This window comes from Hipposideros armiger, unplaced genomic scaffold (assembly GCF_001890085.2).
Source record: "Hipposideros armiger isolate ML-2016 unplaced genomic scaffold, ASM189008v1 scaffold_46, whole genome shotgun sequence".
In the NCBI taxonomy this organism is placed as follows: Eukaryota; Metazoa; Chordata; class Mammalia; order Chiroptera; family Hipposideridae; genus Hipposideros; species Hipposideros armiger.
The window spans coordinates 1,813,754-1,829,957 of NW_017731396.1; positions in this window are offsets into that span (position 1 = coordinate 1,813,754).

The following is a 16,204-nucleotide window of genomic DNA, read 5'->3' on the forward strand; positions in this document are numbered from 1 at the left end:
GTGGGTTCATAGATGGTGGATAGGTGGATGGATGGATGGATGGATGGTGGGTGGGTGAATAGGTGAGTAGGTGAATGGATGGTGGGTGGATGGATGGATGAGGGAGTAGGTGGGTGGGTAGATGAACGGGCGTTAGATGGAAAATTTTCTACCCTTTCCACAGACTTGAAAACCACATATAAACTGAGACGAATGTACCCAAGGGAGGGTTTACAAGACATCCTGAGCGTATTAAAGGAAAATGCTTTTTCTCTTTGCAGGGGGCACAGCCCTGAGCCCAGGGCTGAAGTGATGTCAGGAACCACTGGGGGTGTTTCCTTCCTTGGCAGTTGCCCATCTTTGTTGTAGCGCAGAAGCCTTCCCCATGGCCCTAGTGTGGACTGATGATGGCAGATGACCCCCAGGCTTCGCACCCTGCCTTTCATCTGAGAGCCCCAGAGAGCAAGCCCCCTGGGCTGCCATGTCCTGTGAGGCAGTGACGGCCGCCTCCTCTCCTCTCCTTGGCACTGCCAGCCTTGGCATTGGCGGCTGGGTACTGAGTGATTTCCATTAGTGACCATCTGACCCTTAATTACTTCCGTTAATTACTTGGACAGGCTTTCCCTGCAGAAAGGGCTGAAATCCCAGGGACGACGAGAAGGGACTGTCCTCCACCTGTCCTTGTCCACCACCTGCCTCTAACAGGAGGACATAGTGCACCATTCAGGTTATTCAATTTTCCAAAGACCTGCTCTCAGTGGAGGTCAGCCTGTCACTTTGAGGAGTTCCCTCAAAGAGCTTATTCTCTTGCTAATCCTGAGTCTTCTAAAGAGCCTGATTGCTTGTTGGGAGAAACAAGTGTGATAGCAGGAGGGGGGTGGGGGTGGGGGGCAGGCGCTCCTTATCTGTGCAACGTGGGATTCACTGCCTCAGTGATTTCCAGTCCCAGTGACTCCTACACATGGAGCCGCCCAGCCCGCGGCACGTTAAGTCCAGACAGGGCATAACCGCCTGCAGCTCCCCCATCCCTCAAACCCCCATCTGATACATCACCTGAGACATCTTCAGCCCCGTCCTCCCGGGCTCCAGGGAGAGTGGAACAGGCTGCCAGGATATCTGGGTTTGCAATTTCCCTCTTCTCCCTCCGTTTGTCCTGCCTAAATCCTCCTTATCCCGGATGCTTCTCACTTGGGACTCATTCATTCATTCATTCACTCATTCATTCTTCAGTAGATATTAACTATTTACCCCCTGGCCAGGCACGGGTCACACAGCAGCACAGGACAAACACAGACTCTGACCACAAGCAGCCATGCCTTTGAAATGTCACCATCAGGGAGCTAGGGCCTCTGTCTCCCAGTCTCTGTGACAGGACAAAGTCCTAACCTCCATAACTGCCAGCGAGCAGACCCCGGCCAAATCTCTGTGATGTGATTTTTCACTTCTCTGACTCTACTGGGCCCCCGTTCTCCCCCCTCCTTCATTCTCCCTTTAAAATACCCAGTCACCCCTGCGCAAATAGGAATGATGCTCTGATCTTTCCCCACTGTCAGTAGTCATTGAATAAAATTTTCTTCAGCACTTTAACATGTGACACCGGGGAAGGGACATTTAAGCTGAAGCTGGAAAGTTGGGCATAGTTAGCCAGGCTAAGTGGGTGGGTATGGGGCAAGGAGGTGGGGAGAGGACGTTCTTGGTAAAGAATAAGGGAGAAACCGAAAGAGGCTTCGAGGGGCTGGAAATGGAAAGGGGGACAAGGTGTTGGTTCATACCAGCACAAGGCCATCCCGGCCCTTCGCAGGCACAGGCTGTCCATTCATCCCCAGTGAACGCCTTGGGCACCAACTCAAGTTTCTCCCGCACCGTTCAGCCTCCATCCCTCTTCCTGGTCAGATTTGCCCAGCTGGCACTCAGCCTGTCCTGCCACCTCCCTGTTGGGTTGGTTTGGGGCTGCCCGGCCCCCACTGCGGACCAAGAGGATGCTGCTGCCCCATGGCTTTCTTTTCTCCCATTTAAAAAAAATCAGGATATAACATACCACAAAGTTCACCCTTTTAGAGTACACAATCAATGGTTTTAGTATATTCACAAGGTTGTGCAATCGTCACTGCTATCTAATGCCAGAACATTACTTCACCACAAAGAGAAAACCCCCCCACCCATTAGCAGTCACTCCCGCATTTTCCCCTTCCCCAGCCCCTGCAACCACTAATCTCTCTGTGTCTATGGGTTTGCCCATTCTGGACATTGCAGATGCATGGAATCATGCCATATGTGGCCTCTGGTGTCTGGCTTACGTCACTTAGCTTAATGTTTTCAAGGTTCATCCGTGTTGTAGCATATGTCAATATCAGTATTTCTTTTTATGGCTGAATAATATTCCACTGTGTAGATATATCACAATTTGTTCATTCATTTATCAGTTGATGGACATTTCGATTATTTCCACCCTTGGCTATTGTGAATAACGCTGCTATGAACATTCGTGTACATAGTCTTTTATGAACGTGAGTTTTCTATTCTTTGGGGTGTGTCCACAGGAGTGGACTTGCTGGGTCACATGGTAACTCTGTTTAACTTTTTGAGGAAATGCCTGTTTTCTAAAGTGAATGCACCATTTTCCATCCCTCCAGCCATGTAGGAGGGTTCCAATGTCTCCACATCTTCGCCAACACTTGTTATTGTGTCCGTCGGATGGCACCCACTCTTGAGGGTGTGAAGTGGCACGTGGCTTCTCACCCCATCCCTCCACTCTCCCCTTCCCCGCTGTGGCTTTGCCTACAGAGTGGGGCCAGACTCCTTTCTAGTTCCCCTGGGGGCTGGTGAGAAACCCTCACAGGTTAGTGAGAACACCATGCACCCGGGGACTCTGATTGTAACTGCTGCTGTTTTCTGTGTCTCCATGGAGAAACCCCTCGCCTGGGCAGGTAGCCGACAGCAGCCTGTCCCACGTGTGAGGCTGTGAGCCCGGGTCCTTCCACATCGAGCCTCGTGCTCCGTGAGGCTTAGCGGAAGAACTTCCCAGCTGCAGAATTTTCAGTCCTTGTTGTCCTGTCTCTCTGGAAACTGAGTCCACAGCCTGCGGAAAGGAAGGAAAGCTCTCAGAATACCTGATCTGACCCATCTGGGGTGAAGGTGGATTGTTGTCAGGAGGGCAGGGCTTGGGGCAAGGAGCAGGCTGATGCAGCCTGGGGGCCTGTGGACGCCAAGCCATCCAGAACCTGGCTGGGCTCCCCCTCTCACCAGATAGCAGAGCCTCCTGCTAGAATGTCACCCCAACTGCCGGAGTTGGAGCAAACGTTCGCTCTGATTCACAACCCTGCTAGAAAGGTGTGCACATGCCTCCCTAAAGGGCAGCTGTGTCACTTGGCAAAAGAAGACTCTCCGTCATTGAAATGACGGGGGCAGGGGTGTATGCTGGGCGGAACTGAGCTGGGCGGAACCGAGCTGGGCAGCTAGGATGCACGTTCCAGTTGGGCTTTGTTCACCCCCACACACACACCCACTCCTGCAGGGGCTCCCCCTGGCAGCAACCTGAGAGTTACACAGAGCTCCCCCCTGGGGTGTGCTGGGACAATGGTTCACCAAATAAAAGTCCCTGATTTGTAGCATTTGCTGATTTCTGTGGTGTAAATATTCATCCTTTGGCCATTTTCAAGCTAGCAACTTGATGTCGCTGAACATGGATTTGGGAAGAGCTGTGCACAGTGGTCTCAGCAGCTCATAGGAACCGGTCACAGCACACGCTGACCTCGTCTCCACAGTCCCCCAGGCCAATGGCCAGTGACTGATAGGGAACTTAGTCAGGGGTACAAGGCCCCCCTTTGCCTCAAGGTGGGACAGACCTTGGGGATAGTCACGTGCCAGGGCTCCCTGTGGATCGCACTAGAGCTAGATTTCTCCTGGAACCAGTCTTGTGTTCTTCCTCCTTCCTTCTCACTCCCTTACTTCTTCTAGGGGACCAGACCCAAGACAGGCCTCTGTGCCAAGCGGTGGACCCGAACAGGTTCCGTCCTGAGGTCAGCCAAGGGGTTGCCCCACCCACTGTGGGTTTCCTGGCAGAGGTGGGGAAGGGGGGCCTGACCACCACCCTGACATCTGTGGGGTGGTCAGAACAGCCCTATCCTAGGAAGAAGGGAATGTGGGTCCTGACTCTACCACTGACCCTGAACAAGTCCCCTGTACTCGGTCTTACCAACTGTCACCAAAAGGATGGGTGTGACTCCATCACCTCCAGAAGCTCTGAAGTTCTCGGCCAGGCCTCATTCCTGGACACTCGGGTTTATTATGAGGAGGTTGGGGTGCTTCTTATCTAACAAGCACCTCAGGAGAGCCTGTTGATCAGGTGCGTGTGGTCCTAAGATAAGCACTTCAACCTCAGCGCTACTGACATAGGGGCTGGGTCATTCTCTGTCGTGGGGGCCGTCCTGGGCCTGGTGGGACGTTGAGCAGCACCCTGGCCTCTACCCACTCGATGCTAATAGCACCCTCCCCAGGTGTGGCAACCAAAAATATCTCCAGAGCTCACCACATGTCCCCTGGGGAGGCAAAATTATTGTCCCCCTCTCCACTCTCCAATTCAGGATCTATGTCTATGAATCTTGAAACGTCATGGCCACACATCAAACTATGATAAGGAGGCCGTATGGACTGGACCCCCCCACACACACAAACCTCTTTATACTTAAAAAATAATCTGTTTACGTTACATTTTTCAATTGTATTTGCATAGAAGTATACAAATATACTTCCTCTTATTTTTCTTAAATGTATCATTATTATTACTATTCTTATTTTAAGTGTACCCCAATTCTTCATGGGGGTACACTAGTTTTGCTTTACCTCCTTCCGTTCCTAACTGCGTCCCCTGTCAACCACCATCTTTAGACGGAGGCAGTCCCCTCTGAGTCCCTCTGTTTGTCCTCACTGCTGTAAGCAGAAGTTCCTGCAAGATCTAGGAAGATTTGGGGACCCAGGAGAGATGTAGGGGTGTGGGAAACACACTCGGCAGAGGTAATAGGGATGTGGGAGGGGGAGGCAAACCCCAGAGCCAGGGAACCCTCCAAAGGTGGCCGTTGTAAGCAGTGGCTTTACATCCCAGTAGAGTCCCTGAAAGCCAGACGGAGGAGCCTGGGCCTAGCGAGCCATTGAAACTTCTTGGGCAAGGGCATGGTAACGCTGGGGTGACATTCCGCAAAGCAGGAAGGATCCTGACATTTGCTGAACGCCCAGCTGTCTGATGCCTCTCCAGCTTCCAGCAAGCTGCCTGACAAGGATGGGAGGATAACTAAGGAGAAAGAGGCCCCAGGCTGTCCATCATTTAGACAGAAATAGTCGTGGAGCCAGTTCCTGGGAATTCCCTGGATGTCACATTCCTATTGTAAATTCCTTCCCCATCCAGGGCAGGCAGAGTTGAGGGGAGCAGGGTGCTTTCGGCAATGGGGTGCTAAAGGAGCAGGCAGCTTGTTACAGGTACACATGCTGTCTGGACTACAGCAGGTTGGCTGAGCCCCAGCATTGGCTTTGCAGCCTGTGCTGACATTCCAACCAGCACCCTCTAAGCCCTTTGATAAATGGGGCCGAGGGATTCCTCTTGCGAAAGGGGAGGAGCTTTTGCAGATTAACCCAAAAGAGACAGGCGTAAAGGGCTCTCCCGATGAGGCTTTTGGAAGGAAACCTCTGCCTTCCCTAGTCAGAGTATCAATTCTACTGAATCCTTTTGAGTGATGGGGACGTTTCTTCAAACTCTCTTGAGGTGAAAGATTAATGAGGACGCTGAACAAAGAATGCAACTCCGTGGACTGCCCGTTTCTTTCCTTTTGCTTTCCCCATAACCTGCATTTCTAAATCCAAACAAAGATGGTCAAGTGCAACCTAGGCCCTCCCAGGAGGGGCTTATACAAGTCCACAGACCTGAGCCACTGGGTTTCTCTTTTTAAATCAGTCATTCAAAGAGGTACCACTCCCAGCCCGATGTGCCACCCACTTCAGAAATATGAGATGGACCTGCCTTACCCATCGCCAGAGGGTGAACTCACAACCTTTAAATGAGCTCATTTCAGGCTGGCACCAACCCACTCCCAGCACACAGCCGCCTGAAAATGGGCATGAGGTCTCCTTGGGAATGACAAAACGAAAAGCGATAGGGACAATGATTTTACCACATAGTGAATGTGCTAAATGCTATTGAGTTGTTTACTTTAAGTGATTAATTTTATGTAATGTGTACTTCACCTAAAGTGGGGGAAAAAAAAAAAAAGGCCGGGCAAGATACACTTGACTGAGGTCATTATGCAGCCCCCCGCCCAGCCCTTCCTCTCCTCCTGTTTGGCCCCAAACTGAGCTCCTCAATCTTACTTCTCTGACTCCAAACTCAAAGGTCCTTATTTTTTAAACCCAGCTCTGCTTCTGACTTCTTCAACATATGACGCATTCGTTGTTCCCCAGAAATGTGACCTTGCTCTCCAGTGCTGTTTCAGCTTTGACCTGCACCCCACATCTTGTCATCTCCTGTCTAGGTGGGAGTTCTAGGGTCCACTCCAAGTCCGCTGAGGGCCCTGGGGTCCCCATCTGACAGGGTGTTCTCGAATATAATACCTCATTAGAGTTCTTGGCGAAGACGGAATTAAAAAGCAAACAGGGAGTTGAGGGTGCCACCTAATCGTGACTCCGAGCTGTTTGCCCTTCTCTCTGACGCGTGTCTGTCCATCTTATTGACTTGTTTACTTGTAAACTGTTGGATAAAGACAGCGAGAACAGCAGGGAGACAGAATTCGAAGATGACCCCCAAGATTCCTGCCCCCTGGTGCCCAGACCTTGTACAACCCTTTCCTCCTTGAGTGTGTGGGCGGCACTGAGAAAATGATGATGGGATTTTGCCAGCGTGATTAGGTTATACTGTAAAGCCCAAAGTGAAGGGATATTGCAGCTGTTGACCTTGGGAAACCAAAAGGGAGATTGTCTTGGGTGAGCTCGCTAAAGGAGAATCTTGAAGAAAGAGACTGCCCCCTGCTGGCCTGGAAGAAGCAAGTCGCCATGCAGCGACATGAATTCTGCTGCATGAGCTCAGAATAGGACCACCCGGCCTCAGGTGAGGCCCCCAACCCCAAGTGACACTTTGATTGAAGCCCTGTGAGACCCTGAGCAGAGGACCAGCTCGTGCCCAAACTCCCGCCCCACAGAAATCCGAAGAAGATAAATGAGTATTGTTTTAAGCTGCTGAATTTGTGGTAATTTGTTATTCTTTATAGCACATTAATATATAGTGACTTGGGAGGAGAAAGACATCCTGGTCGGAAACCAATAAATATCAAAAGATTGAAATCAAATTCTAAGTCTGCTATCTGAATGCTATTTTTAGGGGGTAGATCATGGAACAGGGTTGTTTTTTTATTTGTTTCGTTTTTAACAACTTTATTGATGTCACTGACATATAATCAACTGCACGTTTAAAGAACATACTTTGATAAGTGTTTATCTATTGATCAATCAATTGACCTATCTATCTATCCCCATGAAATCATCATCACAGTCAAGATCACAAACAGCGTCTTCATCCCAACGGGTTTCCTCCTCACCTCTGTCATCCCGCTTACCACCCCCACACAACCTCAGGCAACCATGGATCTGCTTTGTCACTATAGATGTATTTGCATTTTCTAAAGTTTTTTCTAAATGGGACCATAGAGTAGGAATTCTTTTTGGTTGGACTTCTTTCACTCAGCACAACTATTTTGAGATTCATCCATGTGGCTGCGTGTATCAGCAGGTCATTCCTTCTCATGGCTGAGTAGTCCTGACGCCCTTTGATCTTAAGCAGGTCACTCAATGTCTCTGGGCCAGTTTCTTCTGTGGGTAAACAGACACCAGATGCCCCTGGGAACGACTACATGGCTAACTTCACATCTTCCCTTCTAGGATTCAGGACACAAGTACCTTCTTGCCTGTGAACTGGATGCCTGGGGTTTCTCCATGCATGGCCACTGCCTCTGCCTCTGAAAAATCTGTCTCTCTTAGCTCTTCATTTGTGGAAAAGAAAACAGTGTCGGGACCCCGAGAATCTAGGGACCCTCTGTGACATTGAGTGACCTCACAGACAACAGACCCTGCTTGTGGACTGGCCTGAGCAGCCACAGGCTCTGCAAGGAGAATTCTGCTCCGGCATTGCAGACACAGGATCATTCGAAATCCAGGGCCGATTTGCTGCCAGCCCTGCACTCCCTTCTGCTGGGATCCTGGGTGAGGAATATAAATAGTGCAGTGGAGGATTAGGGAGGCAGCAGGGTACAGCCCCTGCCCTAGAAAAGAAATTAAATATGTTTGAAAACAATCAAGGAATGAAAAAGAGAAAACAAACAAAAACAAAGAACACCTTTGGATCTCCTTGGCTGACCTGACCTCAAATCCCGCTTCCGCCAGTCCTGCATGGAAATGGAAGACAGCAGGCAGCTTACCTCTCTGAAAAGCGTTCACCAAGTCTTAGATCAAACATTGTTTTTTTACAAAAGATAACATCTGGAACTTCCAGAACAGAGGGAATATCTATCTATCTATCTATCTATCTATCTATCTATCTATCTATCTATCTAATCTATCTATCTGTAATGGCACCTCTTGAGTCTAGGCCCACGTGGGCAAAGATGCCCTTACCTTGATCTGAAATTCCATCTTTTGGGGGCCACATCGTTCCCCCTGCCAGGAAGCCTCATGTGTCCCTGGGACTAAGGGCATTGACTGGGCTATACTTTTAGAGCTCATTTTTCTAGGGGTCCCAGACTGCCCTCTTCTGGACATCTCTGCCTGTGGTGAGTTGGAGCCACCTTTGGTTTTCTTGCTTAAGAAACCCCTGCTTCCACAACTTATGTGTCCCCTATCCTGGTTCCTCAGGCTGGGCAAGAACAGTGGCTTCCTTGGCCAGAACCAGGCTGTCATCCTTCTGGTTGGTTGGCCTTTCTGATCACATGCTGACACTGCCTCCTGGCATGGGTTCCTTTGGTCATTTGTTCACGTCACGTACATTGAGCATCCTCTCATGTTCTCTGTGGCCGATTGGCACCGGGTAGCATCACGGGGGCATCTCCATGACAACCACATCTCCCCTTCCATCTACCTTAGGAAAATGTGTTCTATGGAAGGCTTATGTTTCAGACTGGTTACGATCAGAGATTTTTAGAATGAGAAAGGTCTTTGATTTCTACTGATTTATTTCCCCACCAATTTGCTGAGGTGACTATGAAGGCATGACCACAGTAAAGTTGTAGAGCTGGTTAATGGCAAGGCAGGATTAGAACCCTCCTGTATCGCTTAAGATTGGTTTTGGCTAAACATAATAATAAACAAGCACACAACAGCAACAACAACAACAACAACAAACAGGGAACAGTAATGTAAACAAGAGAGCAATTATTTCTCTCTCAGATCAGGTGGTCAGCCAAGGACTTGCTGTCTGCTCCATCATTCCAGGAACCAAAGGGTCCTTCTCACTGTCACTCTGCCATCTGCTTGAGCTCCAGCCATCACTTCCACATCCTAGCAAGCAAGCGCGGGGAACAATGGGGAATGACACTGCACTCTTAAGGGGACTTCCTAGAAGTTCCACTCAACATTTCTGCTTATTTCTTATTTGTTTAAACTTGGTCACTAGGCCATAACTAAGGGAGTCTGGGAAATGAAGTCATTTAGCTGAAAGAGGCTGGGGGTGGGGTGGTAAGAGGGGCGTCACGTGACCAGATAAAATGTTGTTGCATTATTCACTAGGGAAGAAATGGAGAATGGGTATTGAGAGACAACTAGAAATTTCATATCTACGAGTTATATATGTGTATCTGGAAAGTTCTCCCTCTGCCCCCACCAACCTTAGTCTCAGGTGTGACCTGGGCCTGGGGCCCTGAGCCAGGAATGCGTATGTTCAGTTGATCTGTATTTTCTAATTTTCCTGCACTCTAAAATTTATTTGTCACCCCAAAATAAATATTCTCAGCACTTTAGTCACTCACAGACATCCCTATGCTCAGAGTGCAAAATTGGAGCCACCAGACGTGCACAGTCCCAGCAGACATCAGACAAGGTGACGCTCTGCCCTCTTGTTTTGGCTCTCATACCTCAAACAACCTTTGCACCGTCTATATTTTTTTTGCATTTTTGCACATTTGGTTGGTGATCTTGCTACCTAAAATGGCACTCAAGGGTGTGCTTAAGGGCTCTCTAGTGTTCCTCAGCATAAGAGGGCCGTGATGTAACTTATGGAGAAAATATGTGTGTTAGATAAGCTTTGTTCAGGCTTGAGTTACAGTGCTATAGGCTGTGAGTTCAATGTTATAAACCATTATCACAATATATATCAAAGGAGATGTCCTTAAGCAGAAACACACATAAAACAAGGTTATGCATTGATGGGTTGACAACCCTGTATTTTGCCTGGGGGCAATATTCAGTATTCGCGAATTCAGCATTTCTGCAATTTTTTGGAATGTAACTACTGTGAATAACAAGAACTGAACACACACACACACACACACACACACACACACACACACACACACCTCATATAATCCTTCCAAACTCCTGAAAATGAGGGAACCATTAAGCTCATTTGACAGAAGGGAAAACCAACTCAGAGAGGTTGGGTGGCTCCCCCAATACTACACAGCCAGCAAGTGGGCTCGATCTCAGTTCGGCCAACCCAAGTTCTCCCACCCAGGCTGAAGAGAGAGAGAGTTGGGATAAATTCAGAAACCAGGATGGAGGTGGCACAGTAGAGAATTTATGCTCAGAGGTGTCAATTTTCCAGGTCTGCTGAGCAGAGGAGCCCAGAGCCCCCTCTCCCACCCTCTATGACCCCACCCTCTTCTGAGGGGCCTCAGGGAAAGAGAGCGGGGCTGCCCGGGGCTGAGCTGTGGAGCGGGCAGTTGGCACAGGGCTGGCTCCCCTGCAGGCAGACGGTAGACAGTTATATATAACTGAGGATTGATTGCTGCTGTCTCCCTTCCCTGTGTCTGCCACTCTGAGGACTACAATCCTTTATCTTTACCCAAAGCTGGCAGCTGGCAGCCTCCCCCACCCCTCAGCCCCAGGAGTTGGCTAGTGAGTCCCTTCACAAGCAATCCCCCCCAATGAAAATAACAGAAGGACAAGGAAGAGATAAAAACAGCAGACAACAAATACAAGAGCTTATGTTGTTTCGTGTGGAAAAGAAGACTTGGGGAGGAAACATAGAGATAGAAGTAAAATTCTAGCAGCTGTGGGCTAAAAGCCCCAAGTAGAAAATGATGGATCTCAGTGATTCTAAGTATCTCTAATCCTTGGAATGTCACCTCCCACCTGGAAGGGGCCGCTTGCCCGGTGGATTTCCCGAGGGGCTTGGCCATCAGTGATTGGCCATGTGTTCCTTGCTGGAGCACCTAGCACCACCTTCCCTCAGGGCCCATTCTAATTGGTAGAAATCACTAAGGAGGGGCGGGGTCAAAGACTGAGAATTCACACCCCTCTGATCTCTTCCAACCCTGGATTCTTCAAGTCAAATGGCTATAAAGATATGTCCTGGTTGATACTGGCCTTGGAGAGGATGAAAAGAATCATCATCATAATTAGTTTTTGCGTTTCTACCATGTACTTTACATATATTTTCCAAACCTCCATACTAGACAGATCACATTATCCCCGTTTTCCCCTGGGGGACGTTGAGGCTCAGATCGGAAGCCATGTGCCCGGTGAGACAGGCAATCAGTGGCCATGTCTCTCTCATTATGTCATGGCCATTCCACCAACACCCAGAACCACCGGGAGCCAAGTGGCTCTGGATGGGATGGGCAGGAAGCGCGAGTCCTCCATAACGGCGCTTGTTAGCAACAGTTCCTCGGGCTTCCTGGGACGAAAGGGGACCATGGCATCTCTACCAAAGATTTCCAACTGTATCTATTTTTAGAAAAAAAAATTATTAAAAATAATCTTCAAATAAGACCTGATGCGAAATGCTTTATGCAAGAAGGACATTAAGCAGCCGGACAGTATGGGACATGTCCTGTGATCGGCCACTTGGGGGACACCTGAGAGGGCACCTCACTGTAAGATCAGTAAGATCCAGGAAAGGGAGCAGAAAACCGAAAGTGGTACTGCCTCCTCCAATGAAACCTAGGGGAAATGAACGAATGAATGAACGAACGAACGAACGAACGAATGAATGAATGAATGAATAAATGACGTGATCGGCCTAGGCCTCTCCTGAAACCCAATCAGGACAAGAGTAAGGCTGACCAAAGGCTTCCAACCCCAGGTTCCACACGAGGGAGCGCCATAAAGAATTGCTGACTTGAAAGTCCATGAATGATCACATGGTTGGCCACTTATTAGGGTTGATGGGAGAGACCCCGGAGGTCGGGGGCGACCACCTTCTCTCCACTGCTCTGGCTTCCTGGAGGAGGGAGGGCATTGGCTCTCCACACACACTGGCGTTCCACACACTCGGTTCCCACTTTCCCCCTTTCTCCTGCCCCTCCACGCCTTCTCTTCCTCAAAGCCTGACGCTCAACCTGGGTGGGTCAGTTCGAGTAGGGGTGGGGGACTTAGAATACCTGTTTCGCCTCAGATCCAAGCCACAGTCTCTGGTCCTAGCGTTACTGAAACAGGGTCGACATCTAGACCTACCCTCGACTAATTCCTGCATCTTGTCTCTCGGTTCTAAATATGGAGACAAGGAAAAGAGGACTGACCAGTTATTACTTCTCAGTTATTACACGGGGTCACTGCTGGGTCAACATGGATGAATAAAATGGTCGAGGCCTTATGCCCTCCCGGAGCTGGGCATCGAGAAGAAAACAAGAATGCACACCATTGCAAATTGTGATATGTTTGTTCTGTGGTGGAAACCAGCAGGGTGAATGATGAGGAACAGTGGAGGTGGTCAGGGAGGGCTTCTCTGAGGAGGTGACATAAAAGTGGAAACCTGGAGGAGAAGGAGCCCGTCTAGTAGAAACTGATGAGGGTGGGGCTGGGGTAGGGAGAGTATTACTGGCCTGTTTCCTTCCACCCCAGAGCCAAGGTTATGCAGCCAATTGCAACTCCTGCACCAACTCCCACCCTAGCCTCCAGCAGTGGGACATTTTACCCCAAGAGAAAAAGGCCACCTCTGTCTTGTTTGAAGGCGAGTTAATGTCCCCTGCAATGTGCTGCTGCAGAAGGTGACAGCTCTTTGATTTATCTCTTGCTGACACTCCTGCCAGTCGGAGTCTAGGCAGCACCTAAACAGACCTGAAGTGCATTTGACCAAGCCAGCCCGCATGCATATTCACTCAGGAGGCAGGAGCTGCTCTGGACAAAGAAGAAACTATTTGAGAGCAAAAAAGAATTGTGGAGAAACTGAAAGGGTTTTGACCAAATCCATGTACAGAGGATGGGGGAGGGGAGCGGGGGCAAGCAGTGGCTTAATTACCTTATTTATCACACTGACCAGATCCTCTTCCAGACGCTCCAGTGAATCACAACATGCAAAATCAATTTTGAGCTTCTCTGGAAAAAAAATAAAAACAAGAAAAAACACCATTGACTAGTTTTTTTATAATGTTTCTTGAACTTCCAGTGGCATCTAAATTAGGCAAAAGAAAGTCTTTTTTTAAATCCTGGTTATATCGAGTACCAGACTACAATTCTGAAGTGTCTATGGTTTTGACCCTTCTCTCTCTCTCTTTTTTTTTTCTTAAATTGGGGTGACATTGGTTAGTGAAGTTGTATAGGTTTCAAACGTACATTTCTCCGACCTTGGAAATAGACTTGCTTCCCCCAGGCCTTTTCCTTTTACTTCTCTGGACGAACCTGGCAGATAAAATCCCTTTATCTCATTTCTTTCCCTTCTGTGTCTTGCTCAGTGTCTCTGATTCACGTCTTTGTCCTAAACAGAGACAAATCGCCCCCCAAAAATCGAGGATTCAAACCAGAAAAGGTGAATATGTAGGTTATGCTCTGTGAGAACCAAAGGATTAAAAATAACGCACGCCTGCCTCGCTGAAGAGCAAAGGGACAAAAGGTAGCAAATCTTCATAACGCCCTGTTCTTTTGTTGTCATTGCTTCTTTCTGAGGAATAAGGGGTCTCATGAGGGTGAACACTTTGCAGAGGGCTCCGGCAGGAAGAAGCCATCAGTACACTGAGCCTGAGTCTGCGCTAACTATCTTCCTCCAGGGACCAAGGAGGGATTTGAATTTTCAAGGAGGTTGAGTCCTCTGTTTGTAACCACATCAAAGTGGGTCACGGACCTGCTCTAACAGATTCCACTGTCAAATAGGAAGCTGGCGCCAGGCCCAGCCCCTGATGGAAAGTTAATGGAACGTTTTTCATCCGGGGCTTTTGGAGTGCTTTGTGGAGATGCTGGGGACAGGAAGGCAAGCCACAGTGTTAAGTGGAAGAAAAAAAACTGCCACGTTTTGACAGTGGGTTAACTTGCAGACAACCTCTCCCCTTGCCCCATCAGAAATATGTATATGATCAAAGAGCCATTGAGTGATAAGTGATCACATCCAGCACATTTGGGGTGGGGGGGGGGATGTCTTAAAGTATCCTCTTGAAACCCTGTCTCCCTTTTGCACTTTGCAGCTTTCTCCAATGGGCTGAGTGCCCAGGTCCTGAATTCCTGGAGCAACCTTGGCTGTTGGCATTGTTATCATAGTCTTTTTCCTGACAACCTGGTGTGCATCTCTCAGTCACTCAGCAGTGACCACAGAACTATCCCTTCAGCCAGAAACAGGTTTGACTAGGCATAGCGGAGTCAAGAGCCGCTCTACTGGGCACGCCCATCTCCAGCTGCTGTGTTGATAGCTAATGACTCCCAGCTCCTGCTGCTTCTAGAGAATCACCCTCCCACCCTCCGCCCCCGCAGAAGTGAAGGCCCCTTGTCAGCCCTGCCCCAGGCATCCCACTAAAGCAGCCCCCTGGCCTCCAGGTGGGACCCACACTCTACGCTCCAGAGCCCCCCCGTGGAGTCAGGCTGAAGCTGGCTACAGCTGCTTATTCTGTTACTCATCCTGATATACTGATTCCAAAACAGGCTATACTCGTCTTCCTTGATAGAGACAGGAGGTGTTATGGAAATCAAGTCAATCTCTCATTGATTTGACCTAGGCCCTCAAAAGGATATGCTTTTAATGTGATACAGAAATAAACTTTTTTTTTTTTTAAGATTTTTGTTGGGGAATTGGGGGGATGGGAACAGCGTTGGGGAATTGGGGGAAGGGAAACAGACAAGTTGCTGTCGTTTTTGGGGTTTTTTTTGTTCTTCGGTCTAGTTGTGGAGGACGTTGTTTCACTGGCCCAAGTTGGCACCATCATTGCGCTCTTCCCGGACGAGGCAGATCAGTTGCCGGCTTCTGGACGGCCGCTCACGCTGGCTGCAGGCCACACACGGTAGCCCATGGCAACCCACTGCAGCAGGGGCTGCAGCCTATGCCATCGCCGGCGACTCATGGCAGCCCAGCTCCAGGTTGAGCTGTTGTTCAGCATCTTAGCTGTGGAGGGCAGTGTCACTGGCCCTCATATGTGGGATCCGAACCGGGGCCCTGTGGCGTCCCAAGCCAGTTCTTAACCATCACGCCACTTGGCTGGCCCCAGAAATAAACTTTTTAATGTTATATGCCTGTATGACTTGAGTTAATTTTGCTCAAAGGAATCTGGATATCTTTCCTGGCCACAAGCTTAATTTACAAAGGAATGCTACCCACCAGGGTGAGAGGCCTGGGTTGTTGGTAAGGCCTAGAGGCTGTGGCTAGTCTGCAGTGTGGGTGACCCTCCCAGAACTGGGGGCCCTGCCTTGTGCAGTGCAGCCCTTCCCTAGCACAGCCAAAGGCCAGGAAGTGAGACGTAGGGATGCACCTGGAGAAGAGTGAGGCGTGCTCTTGCTCAAGGTCATGGCCTGAGTCAGCAGTGAGAGCCCCTGCCAAGAGCACTTCACACCAACGGCTCATTGACCACTCAGTATATTCCAGTTGTGTCTATTAACCCACGGAGAAATAAGGACGTTAAGAGATGCCCAGAGAACAGGAGGGAATGATCAAAATGGTGCTGTGAGCTCCTGGGGCCAAACCTCATCCCAACAGTTAAGAGTTTCTGATCCTGACAACTCGGCGCCATTTTTTTTTTCTTCAGTAGCTGGAGAGTTTTGAGGCGTAAACGGGGAAAACAGGTTAATATATCATGGAGGACACCAGAAGGTAGCCATTGAAGTGTCCTTTATTGGTGACATG